The following is a 14,443-nucleotide window of genomic DNA, read 5'->3' as shown; positions in this document are numbered from 1 at the left end:
GATCCAGGAAGCCCGCAATGCTGAAGAGAAGGCCAAGAAGGCCATCACAGATGTGAGCTGAGGGTTCTTTTCAATGCTTAATGGAAGTGCCTTCTTCCAAAAATATCTCCAGTCCCAAAATGGCTCTTGACCTTTTTCCCTCACCAGGCAGCCATGATGGCAGAAGAGCTGAAGAAGGAGCAGGACACCAGTGCCCACCTGGAGAGGATGAAGAAGAACCTGGACGTTACAGTGAAGGACCTGCAGCACCGTCTGGATGAGGCTGAGCAGCTGGCCCTGAAGGGAGGCAAGAAGCAAATCCAGAAGCTGGAGGCCAGGGTGTGTAGGGCTCTTCTTTGTGTGTGAGTGAGGATGTGGTGTCAGCAGCCAGCAGGGAAGCTCCAAAGCTGGGCTTGTCGTTGCAGGTGCGGGAGCTGGAAGGGGAGGTTGATGCTGAGCAGAAGCGCAGCGCTGAAGCCGTGAAGGGTGTGCGCAAGTACGAGAGGAGGGTGAAGGAGCTGACCTACCAGGTAAGGCAGGAGGCCTCCTTGGGCTGGCAGAGTGTTCTGACAGCAAGTCAGGCTGTGCAGCCACCATCCCCAAGGGGAGCAGTGAACCTCACATGGTGCAGAAGCAATCTCTGCTTTTCTCCCCTGTTTGCCAACTGCTCTAGTCTGAGGAAGACCGGAAGAATATTCTGCGGCTGCAGGACCTGGTGGACAAGCTGCAAATGAAGGTGAAATCCTACAAGAGACAAGCTGAGGAGGCTGTAAGTATTGCTTGGAGCATGGGCAAGAGCCACCCTCCATCAGGGCAGCACACGCGTTGAAATGAATATGAACCCCAGCCCTGGGCTCCTCACCACCAACTGCCTCTCCCTGCACAGGAGGAGTTTTCCAACGTCAACCTCTCCAAGTTCCGCAAGATCCAGCACGAGCTGGAGGAAGCCGAGGAGCGGGCTGACATTGCAGAGTCACAGGTCAACAAGCTCCGGGCCAAGAGCAGGGAATTTCATGGCAAGAAGATAGGGGAGGAGGAGTGAAGCTGTCATGAGGCAACAAAGTGACCTGAGGATGCACAGAATGTGAACCTCTTGGTCACTTTCTTCTGCAATGAGTCCTTGTAGTCCTGTCAATGTCTAGAGAATAAAGGCTTTAGATTCCTTTGCAAACACAGCAGAAGCAGAGCTTTTGATTTACTTTTCAGTTCTGGAGTTACAAAACTTTGGGGCATTTTCAAATGAAACATAGTTGGTTTTTTCACTTTCACACTAGGTGAGCAGTAGAGCTTTAATGATGTCATCTCCAGCATTCTCCTACTGTGTCCTATTACCTCACTGGGCAGGGAATAACATTAACGGAATTATTCTACTGGAACAAGGAGATGATCTGGACAAAGGCAGGAGGAGTACCTTGTATGTCCTGGCCCAGTAGAAGTGTTTCTACCTTGGGGAGTCCTCTTTCTTGATGGGTGCAAGAGACAGAGGCTCTCTTGACTGGTCCCATTCTCCCTTTGGCAAGTTTGATTTTCAGGTGTCTTGCCCATTAATAAATAACCTGGAGCCTGAAAGGCATCTGGATGGCTCTGAGTCCTCATGGAAGAACTTAGGCAAGTGCTGAGGTGCTGCCTCCTTTGAACAAAGCAGGTGCATGTCACACACTCCAGAGGGGGTTTTTTAATGAGCAACTTTAAAGATCAGGCACTGCATTTTTTATATTCCCCTCCCCCCAAATTATTAAGAATCCATTCTAAATCAAAAGAAATAATGTATTTGGATAAGGAGTCATTGCAGTTCCTCATGTTCTCTCTTGGACAGAAAAGCTGATGTTAGGACAAATTGTTCCTTCTGTAAAGGAAACAGAGGTTGATGAAGAACAGAGATGGATGAACAGATTGGTAGAAGTGTGAGCATCAGGACTCACCACGGGATCATCTTCAACCAACATAACGTGTAAAGGCACCAGAACAAGCCAGGAACTGCTTCACTACTGGGCAGTGTTTTCCAATATGGAAATATTGATATGAGAATACAATTAGCTACAGGGACATTTAGGGCTGCCTTGAGATTTCTGGCTACATTTCCAGAGAGGATTTCAAGAAGCTGGGAAGTTGCTGGGGAAGGGAGCTGGAGCTGGAGGTGAACTAGGGAGGAGGCAGCAGGACGGGAGCACTTTGCACCGAGCGCAGCCGTCAGCGCGTTTGCAGCAACAGCATCCAGGGTGGGGAGGTTCCTCCTCCCAAGCACACTGAGGTTTTCACCCAAGGAATCCTTCCATGTTTTAACTAAATATGGAAGTACTTGGAGAGGCAGCAGCTAAATATACTTAAGGAAAAGATGACACCCTGTCTTGACTCCTGTGACACTGTAAGTGATGCTCTTGAGAGACAGCATCTTTAGGTGTGAAGCTGTGAAAGCTGCACCAGTGCCAGTGATATCTGGGCTCCAAAGAAGGGAAAGCACCTCTCTCCTCTCTCCCTTCCCACAGTATCCTCCCAAGAAGTAGGTGGGATTCCTTCTTTCCACACAAAACCTCTGTTTCCACACTTTGAAAGGAAGCAAAATAATTTTCTTTATGCTCAAGCTCATAATTCTTGAAACAGACGGACAAAAGATGGATACCAAATGCAAAAGCTTAATTGGAAAGTCAGTGCATTGCATGTATAGCTCCATGAGTATGATTTGAAAGCTGTTGACTGACTAGCAAATACCACAACAACGTTGGGGAGCACAACTGGATGAGTCAATTCCCTGTTCTCCTTGGACAATATTACAATGACCATCCAAAACAATCTATTCCAGATGTGGAAGAATCCTGATGCACTTGAAGCACTGGCAAGTGTTAGGGCTCTTCTCTCTAAGAAGTTGTGGCTTGAGAACTTGTTGCCAAATGTTCAACTGATGAAAGGTTATGTTGCAGGTTCCTTAAATGACCAGTATTTTGGTCCAATTATCTCCTTCAAACTGCATTTGTGGGAAATGGAGAGAAGTCTCACACATGGGAGTGGGCTGACCCAGCCTTGCCACCGGCCTTCCCAGGAAGCATGATGGGAGACTTCTTGGTATCCGAGTGGCATATTAGTGGGAAGGGATAAGGAAAACTAATTTCCCCTCACTTTGTGATTTGCTGCCTTAGATGGAAGACGGGAGTCATTTTGCATTGACACACTATTTCTGGAGTCAGACTGCTTGTGACCTGGCAAGTGCTGATGCAAAGGTAACTGATCTTGGGGAAAAACAGTGTGACTCTTAGACACTTCTTGTCAATAACTAGTCAGAATAGTGTTTACCACAGCTGTCCATAAAGCAGTTCCAAGCCTCAGGACCCAGAAACGTCATCTTGACCCAAAAGTGTATTCATTTCAAAGACAGAAAAGGAGAGGGACAGGAAGACAGAAAGCGAGAGATAAGTAGAGGAAGGAGAGGGAGAGGGAGAGAGGGCTGGGAGGGAGGGGAGAGATTGAGAGAAAGAAATGTAGAAAGAGGAAGAAAAGTGAGATTGGGAGAGGAGGGAAGGAGAGAAGGAAAGAAGGAGAGAAGGAGGGAAGAAGGAAACGAATGAGAGAAGGGAGGAGGGAAGGAGAGAAGGCAGGCAGACAGGAAGGAAGGAAGTAAATTAACATCTAGCCCTTATGGAGCTTGGGTATGAATATTAAAGAGGCAATAAAACATGGAGGAAGAATTTCTGATGTAGAGAGAGAGGTTAATTACAGAGACTCCTTGCCAACAATACCAGATTCAGCTTTCCAGTTCTCTGAGTACTTACTGGCCACCTGCTCAGGACACAGAAACATTTCGTTGAGCAAAAAGGGCATTCCTTATTAATGACAGAAAAGGAGAGGAACAGAGAAAGAGAAGGAAAAAGAGAGAGAGGAAAAGGAAGGGAGGGAGGAAGCAAGCAAGGAAATGAACAGCATCTAGCTGATGACACCTGACCCTGGTCTTTAAGTCTATAGCTTTTGATTATTTGTAAGAACATTTGCTAGTTAGAACATCAACCCTCTTCAAGTAGCTGAGTGCAGGGAGCTGCTGTTCCCCAGTGCAAAATTGTGGCTCCAGTGGCCAGAGGTGTGCTGGGAAGAACAAAGGGATGCAGGGAACTTGTTTGGGAGCAACTGCAAGGGCTGTACCTCAGCTCCAGAAGGGGAACCCACAGTGCTCATGTGAACTCTCTGAACATCCACCCATTTTATGCCCATTGCCTTAGTACCTCAGTGCCTGTCTCACTGGGTGGAAGAGTGACTTGGGAAAGAGGTCTGATTTCTGAATCTCTGCTTTATCCTGGCACTGCAGGAAAGGTAGGCAGGCATGCAGGCTGTGTGTTCTGCCTCCTCACATGCTAAGTCCTTGTGAGATATGGTGCCAAAAGAAATGGCTGAAAACACTGAAAGGTGCACCTTGGGAATGCAAAGGTACTGGGGAGGACTGGGAGAGCTGAGAGGGTGGTTCTACATATTTGGCATTGCATGACAAACTACTATTTTGCAAGCTGCTAATGCTTTTAGATACAGAGAGCCTAAATGTGATCATTTTCATAGCAGACACACTAGTGAATGAGGAGCGTGTTAGAATTCAAGCAAGACAGGATGTTTCCCATCCTTACATGCGCTTGGAAATGGTCAAAATTTTCTCATCCTTACATATGTGAAATCACAGTATTCCAAAACACTTATTCATGTTTGTCCCATCCTGGGAGACACCTGCTTTGGATAGCCAAAAATGTGGCCTTAGTGAGTGATGGAATAAGTTCACACCTCCACATTGCAGCACAGGAACCACTGAAATTGAACAAGGAAACATGTAGGATGAACACAGAGAAAATATCTTCTTTTTTTTTTTTTTTTTTTGTTCCCAGGGTTAACTGGAGATTTTGGGTGAATCCTAGTGGAAGTGAGTGGGAAATGGGCATGACAAAGATAATACAAGATCACTCACAATACTTCTGTATATAACTGCATGCACCTTAATCTGTTGTCAGGAGATGTTTTGGTGTTCAAACTGTTATTTGGATCTTAAGTATTTTGTGACAGTACCTAACAAGCCACAGCTCAGACAAAGGATGATATGCGTGTTCCTTCCACTCACAGCATTCAAAAGAAAGACAGCAGAATCATATTAGTCAGCTGATATTATGGCATGTCTGTTACTTGTCAGTGACTGCATCTGATCAACATATTCTCAGACCTCTGGAATAAACAGTCATTTTCTCAAGCTTACACTATACTAGCAATCCTGATTTCCCTTCACTCCAAGTCAGTCTCCTTCGACAGCTGTTATCTCTCTTTTTGCTTGTTCTACACAGAGACCAGCCAGCCTTCTCAGCCTGCTCACCTGCTCTGCAACAGGAGCTCCTCAGCTGTTTTGGTGAGTGATGGAGAGGGCATTCTTAATGTCATGTCCTCACCCAGGACACCCTCTCCAGTTCTCTTTCTTCAAGGCTTCCTGCAAAGATAGGAGGAGCCTAAGTAACTGTGCAACTTTGACATTCATGCAGCATCTGCACAGGTATTACTTTTTACCTTCGTCTCCACTTCACAGTTTATCTTTAGAGCTATCTTTAGAGCTCCAGTTGCTCACTTCCTGCTCTCTCTTCTGAAAGACATTTGTGGCAGATTTCTCTACACCAACAAGCAATATCACAGATACATTGCAAAAATTAAACTTGAAGAAGAATCAAGAGACTACAATTAGGAGGCAGACAGATCTACACTGTCCATGCCTGCTTTGTTGCCTGTGACAGGGCAGTCTTCCCAAGCAGCTTCTGGCCCCAGAAATGCTAGTTTTCCTTTGCCATTGCCAATGTCATGAAGGGCCAAAATTGCCCTGTACCCACTATGTAAGTCTCCCCCCGAATATTTTTAGTTTCTGTAAGTTCTGTTCATTAATCTGTTTCCCTCAAAAATCAATACCTCTAGTCTTATCATGCTTTTTATGAGATTATTTTTTAAACTACATAGCACAATGTTTTATACTAGACATTCCTGCAGGGAATATTAAAAATGTGCATTTTTTTTAGTAAACAGGAGAAAGAGAGGTTTTAATAAGGAAAGTGTGTCTTACCATCTCCAGAGCCCAGTGTCCAGCTGCATCTTAGTGTTGGGAAGTGTTGGGATGAGAAGTCTTGCTCTGAATAATCAGTGTTTCAGCAATTCTGTTTCTTTGGTGCCAATATTCCTGAGAGCTCTCCTTTTACACAGAGGGCAGCAGAAATGCTGCTGCAGCAGAGGCTGGACATTCCCTGTCAGATGGTTCACCAGAGGTCCACAGGGTGCACTGATCCCTCCAGCATGCCTGGCTCATGCTGAGACCATGGCTGACAACAGCACTTGCAAGCTGCAAATCCCACGGGGAATGTTTTTGAAATCAAGTGTTGCACTGAATAATCCACAGATTGATAAGATCTGGGCACTTTATTTTAATTTTTTTTTTTTTTTTTTTCTGGGGATCTTGATTATTTTAGTTCTTTTGGAATCACACTTTAGTCTTTCATCAGACAAGATTCCTTTCTGGTACAGCAAAGTGCAAAGAAGAAAAAACAGTGTTCATAGTTGGGGAGTAAGGTTGGCAATGACTGTCTGAAGACATTGGTTCTTACAATGAACATTGAGAGACATCTATTCTGCATCTGCTAGGAAAGGTGCTACACCAAGAAGTTGTTTTAGCAATGTGATGAAGAGAAAAATTATTTCTAAATGAAAGCAGCTTGTGGAGCTAGCTCTAGATTTCCAGAAACCCCATGGGTGTTGCTTGTGAGTTTTTTAGCTGTAGTGAAGACTTCAGAAATATTTTAAAAGCCAAGAGATGATCAAGCTGTAAAAAGAGCACAGAAGTAAATAAAACCTCTGCAGAAATGTTGATTTTTCACTACAGAGCAATTAAGGATATTGTCACTTTTTTTCATACAAGAGAATTTGGAATAATTAGAAGAGTGATGATGTACCAGGAATAAATGGTACTCATCAGGTATTACTAAATTAATTAAATGCTGAAGAACCTGAACTCTTCTCTGGGACATACAACCTGTGCTTAAATCAATGTGAGAGAAAGAGAAATTACAAATGTAACATCAGACTTTAAAAGGGACTCAAGAGTGAATCTGACAAAACATCCCAGCATGTGTATTTTCATAGAATCATAGAATGGTTTGGGTTGGAAGGGACCTCAAAGATCACCTAGTTCAACCCCCCTGCATGGGCAGGGACACCTCCCACCAACCCAGGCTGCTCCAAGCCCCATCCAACCTGCCCTTCAACACTGCCAGGGATGGGGCAGCTTCCCTGGACAACCTGTTCCAGAAAAATAGGAAGAAAGAGAATCCATGCATTAAGTACCAGCACAGCTTTTGTAGGATGAAGTCATACCTTACAAGCCAACAGGTGTTTGCAAAAACATCTCATAATTAGCTGCATTTATCTATATAGGAGAGAAGAAGCTTGAGATAAGAATTTTCTTAACTGATGCCATCCAAGCACCTCAAAACCATTATCAGAATCCATCAAAATCCTGTGTGGATCAGGCTCAAATATATTTTGTCCTTTTTTTTATTACAAAATTGTCTTTTTTATGCAAAAAATGGGCAGGAATAGGTGCCTGGAAGAACAACCTCAGAAAGGATTAGTAGGTAGAAACTTCCAGTAAAAAAGAAAAAAAGAAAAAGGAAAGAAGTCCCATTATCCCTTGTCCCATGCTGCCCCACCTACCCTGCCCTACTTACCTGCTGATCCTTGAAGAGACCAATGTCTGCCCTTGAAATCAAGGGTAGTGAGCTGTGGTCCAGTTAAGGAACAGCAAACCTGTCTTCATTCTAGAAGGACATGCCCAGAACAATGACAGAACTGCTGACAACTGCAAAAGAAACCAAACCATCCAGTCATCAGAGAACTGGAGCTGCTGGGGCCCAGACATACCAAGCACTTCTGGAAAAATCACACATTGTAGGTTTCTGCAGGTTTCAGCAAGGTGTAGCTCAAGGAGCTGGAAAAGCCAGTATAAATAAATAGAAGTTATAGTTGTTAGCAGAAGTGAAAAACACTGAACACAGCCCAAAAATTACATCCTTAAACAAAAAAGCAAAGCAATGCTTTGTGCAGTGACAGCAGGCAGTTACCTGAAGAAAGGAGGAAAAGTCCTCCCATTCCATTGGACATCTAACACCTGTCTGGTCCCTCTTCAGGAAGGATTTCCAGAGCTGACCTCTTACACAGCATGAAGAACATGGTGTGTGTGGCCAGGAGGGACTGGGATCCTGGGAGAGCTACAACACACACCCATACCCAGGGTCTGGCACGTTCACTCTCTAGGTGTCTGTGTCTGTATTGCCACTGCCAGATCTTCATCCTGAGCTGTCACAGGGGAACAGGATGAGGCCATTTGTGCTGTTTGCATTTTCAGAAGCTTAGAGTGTGGTGACCTGCAGTGATCTGTGTGAACAGATGTGTGTACAGAGACATCAATGTGTGTTGCAAATCTGGGCTTTGTGTGGCAAAAGTGCTGAGCCCCACTAATTGTTTGGGCCTGGGTTTGGAACTGGGGCAGACTCACCCCTGTTCCCTGAGAAGAAACACCTCTGGAGTAAGGCCATCAGGAAACTGCTGTTAGGGTGGAAAACAGCCAGGTGTTGAGCTCTGAGAGGTAGGAAAGGAATGTTTCCCTGCTGGACAGCCAGGCTGCCAGATGACCCCCTTCAGCTGGCAGGGCTGCAGGGTCTTTTGCTGCTCTAAATATTCTGGCAGTGTCTGAGATAACAAGTGAAGGACAAGCATATTTGGGAAGTTCCTCTGGCTGACCTGTCTGGAAAAGCACAAACTCATTATTTCTTATCTGATTTAGCCACGTGTGTCACTTGCTCAGTGTTGACAAGGAGGAAGCTTAATGGAAAACTAATTGATCAAAATAAAAGGGAGAGGAACTGACCAGAATGGCACGTTTATGATCCAAGTGTCAAACCCAATATGCCCTCAGAGGACTTTGATAAGAGCTTTTTGCCAAAGGCCAACCAGACTTGTTGATTTGGGACAATTCCCAGCAGGAGGGGTGGCCCAGCATTCAGCTCAAGGCAAGAGAAAATGGAAACCCCTGTACATTGACACAGACACAGAATCACAGAATCCCCAAGGCTGGAAAAGACCTTTAAGATCATCAGGTCCAACCTATGACACTCTCACACATACAAGCACTCTCTTGTACACTTATATATAATCTAGAAAGGGCTTGGTTTTGACATCTGCAGTTTGATAGGCACAATTTGAGAAATACCTTTCCAGCATTTTCTTCTTTGAGTCTTAAGGTCCTTCTCCTCTCTGAGAAGACAGAGCTGTGTTAGTATCAGCATCCAGTCTGCACCATGTCCTGACTCTGAACTCCTTGCTCCATACATGCCTCCCTCCTACCACACTGCATGGTTGGCCTGTGCTGGAAGCAACCCAAATGCTCTGGACAATGTGGAAGCCAAACATGTAGGTGCCAAACTTTCTTGTTATGCAGATAATCTGCTCTTTAGCAGATGCCACAGCACAGGCTGCTCTCAAACAATCCAAGCAGCAATTGCATGTGTGGATTGTTTCCTGGGTATGTTAACAAGCCCCTTGACACTGGCAGGGCTGTGGCATGGACATCTCAGCTGGGGATATGAGGGAACTGCTGCTTTTGCTAGAGGGAACTGGTGGAAGCCCAGCACCTTCCCCTGAGCTAAGTGCAAACCCCTGTCAACAGCAGCCTGGTCTTCTCTAGTCCCTGTGGAGCCTTGGCAAGCTCCTCACAGCACAACTCACTTTTCTGCAGTATTTCTGTGATCCCTGAGCATGTGCTGCTTTCTCTGGTACTAATGTACCATTCCTGGCTGAAAAGAAGGACGACAGAACTCATTTGAACATTAAGTAGGTTGCTAAGTGAAATCTTCCATGATAACATTCAGATATGGGGGATAAAACTTTTCCCCATAAGTCTCCATAACTCCCCATAGGTTAGTGTCTCTTAAGACCCCTGATACTGATGATCTGGAGGACAGAGATGCTGCTGAAGACATAAGCATGAGCAAACCTAATGCCACATAGGAGACCTTCATTCTGTTGTATTACTCAGAAAACAGGTGTCAGTCCAACAGGATATAAGGACTCTTCTCCTGCAGTTCTACAGCCACACTGCTGCTGCCAAAGAAGGAAGTTTTATCACATAAGGAGAGGAAAATGTTTAACCTCTAGCATGCAGGAACCTCTTTTCTTGCCTGAGAGAGCTATGAATGTTGATTCATATACTTATGTGAGAGCTGGGAAACAGAAAAAAAAGGGTGAACACGGTCATGATCAACAATCTATAGTTCTCTGAGGAAAAACTAGTCCATCTGCACCATCAACTAGAGATTCCCTCTCAAGAAAGCTTCAGACTGCACAGCAATGGCAAAGCCAACCAGAGAAGACAAGTTAGAATCCCATAAGTGGTGTGGGACAGACAAATGTGAGTATGGCTGTAAGGAGAACCATCACTTTAAATTAACTTCTAACATCTAAAACAAATGCATAAATCCCCGAGTTCTTATATTTGGCCCAGATCATGTTCCCTGTGCAGCTGGTGGAGCCAATTGCTTCATTTACTCCCCAGAGACCTCTAACCTCCCCCTCAAATTTTACAATGTCAGCGAAAAATTAGATTCTTTCTTGTGAAACTTGACTCCTGAGAGCAGTGATATCAATAACCATAAAAATAGGCACTTCAGCTGGAGTCCTAAGAAATATGTTTGTATTAGAACTGCTGAGCCAAAGGATTTTCATACCAAAACACACTCCTCTGGGTTCTCCCAGTGCAGGTGAGTTCATTTTGAGGAGAACATCATGTACTTCATATACACTGGGGTGGCAGAAAACTTTTTCATCTCCTCAACATAAATGTGAATCAGAATGAAAGATATTCTCAAGCACCCTGCAGGGGTCCCTCCCACTGGAAAGAACATTCAGTGTCATGTGGCACAGGCATCTGAAATGTCCTTCATCACTTGAAAATGCCCAGTCAGCCTTGGGCCTTCCAAGCTGGAGAGAAGACAGCCAACAGTTGTGAGATAAGGTCTGTAAAATCAAGTGAGGGCAAAGAGGAATGGGTGATGGCTGAATTTCCTTGCAGAAGAAGTGGGGACAGTAGGTGAAATCAGCAGGTGGTCAAAGACAGAAGGATGGGGTTATTCAAACCACTCATTCTGCAAAGCTCCTCACCACCACTCCAGTGGCTACTGAATCTTTGCATTTGTTCAAAAACCTGTCACACAAATTCATGGGAGGAGAACCAGGTGCAGACTCCTGACCTCACACATAACAAACACACGGGGATTAGGATGTGCCTGAGCCAGGAGCACCTGGGGAACGGGGCAGTGTTCAGGGAAAGCCTCAGTGCATCTGTCCTCATAATTCTCATCCTCTGTCAGCCTCAGACACCAGTGAAGTTCTCAGCCACTGCTAGGGAACCCTGCTCTGAGCCTTTGGGCAGACCCAGAGCAGCCACCAGCCAAGATGCAGAGCCAGGCAGGACCCCCTTGGCTCAGCAGCTGCCACAGAGGCCACGCAGTGGTGGGGCTGGAGCTGTGTGCTGCTGCTCCAGAGCCAGGGCAGGCTCTGCTCCCTGGGAGGGAGGACAGGCAGGCTGAGCACAGACAGCATCAGGCACAGCCACTGCTTATAGGTCTGGGCAGACCAGGCAGAACACTCTGTGCACCCTCCCCCTGGCTGCCAAGCCACAGCCTCAGGTGCTCACTGGGTTCAGATGTCAAGGTGTGACCACAGCAGAGCTGACCCCGCTCGCTGCTGAGTAAATCCCACGCCCAGGCTGCTACAGGCAGTGGGACACACCAGCTGGGCTTTCGCACAGGCAGCCTCAGGCACAGCCACTGCTTATAGGTCTGGGCAGACCAGGCAGAACACTCTGTGCACCCTCCCCCTGGCTGCCAAGCCACAGCCTCAGGTGCTCACTGGGTTCAGATGTCAAGGTGTGACCACAGCAGAGCTGACCCCGCTCGCTGCTGAGTAAATCCCACGCCCAGGCTGCTACAGGCAGTGGGACACACCAGCTGGGCTTTCAGCAAAGCTGATGGAGTTTATCATAAATCCTGGGTTACCTCTGCAGCACCTGGCCCATAACCTCAGTGTTAATGTTATCTACCTAGAAAGATACAAGATACCTTGGGTGTGACATGCTATTACTGCATGTCTGTGCTGCAGTCTGCAGTGTCCTGCAGAGGTGCCTGAAACAGCTTCATGCTGCTTCTTGCCTAAGAATAACTGCCTTGCTGTGCTCTGCAGCCTGCCCTGGAGCTGGGACCATGAAATCACACAGAATAGCTGAGATTGGAAGGACCTCCAGGGCTCATCTTGTCAAACACCCTGCTCAGAGCAGGCCTAATTAGATCAGATGGCTCAGGGATTTGTCTAGTCAAGTGCTGAACACCTGCACAGATGGAGCCACTATGGACAACCTGCTCCTGCCTGGGATCACTCTGATGGTAAAAATAGTACTCCTTGCATCTATTCTGAATTTCCCAGAAAAGGGGGAAGGAAACATACAGACTCTCATAGCATCCTCACCTAAGCCACCTCCCCTGGACCATCAGAACAGGCTCTTCTCCATTTATAGCATATCCTGATGGCCATTATGGAGAGGGGAAAGAATTCCCTCAGCAGCACACAAGGGGTGTTCCTTCCCAGCAGGTGGGGACACCTGAGGACTGTGAGTATATAGGGATGGGTAATAGTAATTGCATCTGGTTTATGATTCAGCTTTATATTGTGATTGCTCTAGTGTGTTTTTATTGTGATTTCATCACTCTGCTGTATAACTAACTCTGTGAAATAAAAACCCTCTAACATCAAATATCTTTGACATTAAACCCTCCTTGTGGACCAAAAAAATATTTGCCTCTGACATAATCTCATAGGAGGAGCTGACACATGGGTCTGTTGTGAGTAGGTGTGGTGAGAATGTGCTGCTTGTCACCACAGAGAGGAAAGAAGTGAGCTCTGGCATAACTTATTTTGCTGAAGAACTGGCGACGTTGCTGAATTTGTATGGGAGGAAAGTTCCCTCTGGGAGCTAAGGCCAATAGGAAAGAATGTGAAGAATTAATAAGAATTTGATGTCAGCCAAGTTGGGAATTCACTTGCTGTTAGAATTCCAAACTATTGTATTCTGAAGTCTGCTATGACCTCAATGCTGGTCACTGTATTTATTTTATCTAACCTTATATTCCACAGCCCATAAAGCAGCTGGTGAAGGCCACAGCCCTTGCTTCCTCTGCAGACAGAATGGTAAATCTGGATCATCCCATCCTGCTCCCACTTTCTGATACAATAACTTCCTTCCACCAGAGATAGGAAAGGCAGTTGAGTAAAGTGTCCTAGCACACCTTTGTTTTCACACATAGTAGAAAGATTCTTAGAAAGTTTTTCAGATAATTATTTTAGCCCCTGAGAAAAGAACATGCTCTTTCTAATTAGCCCTCAAAAGAAGGACTTTGACAGTAACTCAAGATGCAATCATGGCCTGAGGTGATAAGGTGTGAACAAGCTGCAAAATCTCAATATCTAACTGTGTTCCACAAGAGGCAGGCAGGAGGGGATAGATAATGAAGGTTTCTATCTGGATCTTAAGAAGAAATGTCCAACAACAAATGGCTTAATAAAACAGCCAGTTGGATAAGATAGAATAAAAAGAGGAACACAGATGATGAGTAAATTTTATATCCCTTCATCCATTTCCTTTGTATTTTCAAATTCACACAATCACAGAATTGTTGGGGTTGGAAGGGACCTCTGGACATCATCTAGTCCAACCATCCTGCTAGAGCAGGAGTCCCTAGAGCAGATCCCACAGGAACACATCCAAGCATGTTTTGAATGTCTCATGGAGACTCCACAGCCTCCCTGGGCAGCTTGTTCCAGTGCTCTCTTCCCCTCAGAGTAAAGAAGTATTTTCTCATAATCAGGTTAAATCTCTAGTGAGTCAGTTTGTGCCCATTGCCCCTTGCTCTGTCCCTGGACACCCCTGAGAAGAGACTGGCTCCATCCTCCTGACACCCCCTGTTGATATTTATAAGCACTGATGAGACCCCCTCTCAGCCTCCTTTTCTCTCAGCTGAGCAGCCCCAGCTCTCCCAGCCTTTCCTCAAAGGCAGGTTCTCCAGTCCCCTCATCATCTTAGTGGCCTGTGCTGGACTCTTTACAGTAGTTTCTTGTCCTTCCTGAGCTGGGGAGCCCAGACCTGCCCACAGGGCTCCAGGTGAGGCCTCCCCAGGGCAGGAGAACCTCCCTTGACCTGCTGGCCACACTCTCTTTAATGCACCCCAGGGTGGCACTGGCCCTCTTGGCTACCAGGGCACATTGTTGCCTCATGCCCAGCCAGACCTTCCAGGTCTTTTCCCCCAGAGCTGCAATTTAATGCCCTACAGTGATTCTGTCTTGTGGTGTCCAAGTTAGACAGCCTGCTGCCTCC

The 14,443-nt window shown here is 45.9% G+C and overlaps 1 pseudogene; it reads left to right on the top strand.

Annotated features, from left to right (window-relative positions):
* Positions 1-1,021, top strand: part of LOC104397455 — a 13,100-nt pseudogene extending 12,079 nt beyond the window's left edge.
* The last annotated feature ends 13,422 nt before the right edge of the window (positions 1,022-14,443 follow it).

Source organism: Chaetura pelagica, unplaced genomic scaffold (assembly GCF_000747805.2).
Source record: "Chaetura pelagica isolate M959 unplaced genomic scaffold, ChaPel_1.0 scaffold372, whole genome shotgun sequence".
NCBI classification, from domain to species: Eukaryota; Metazoa; Chordata; class Aves; order Apodiformes; family Apodidae; genus Chaetura; species Chaetura pelagica.
Note: the sequence above shows the minus strand (reverse complement) of the source record. Positions and strands in the feature narration are given on the sequence as shown.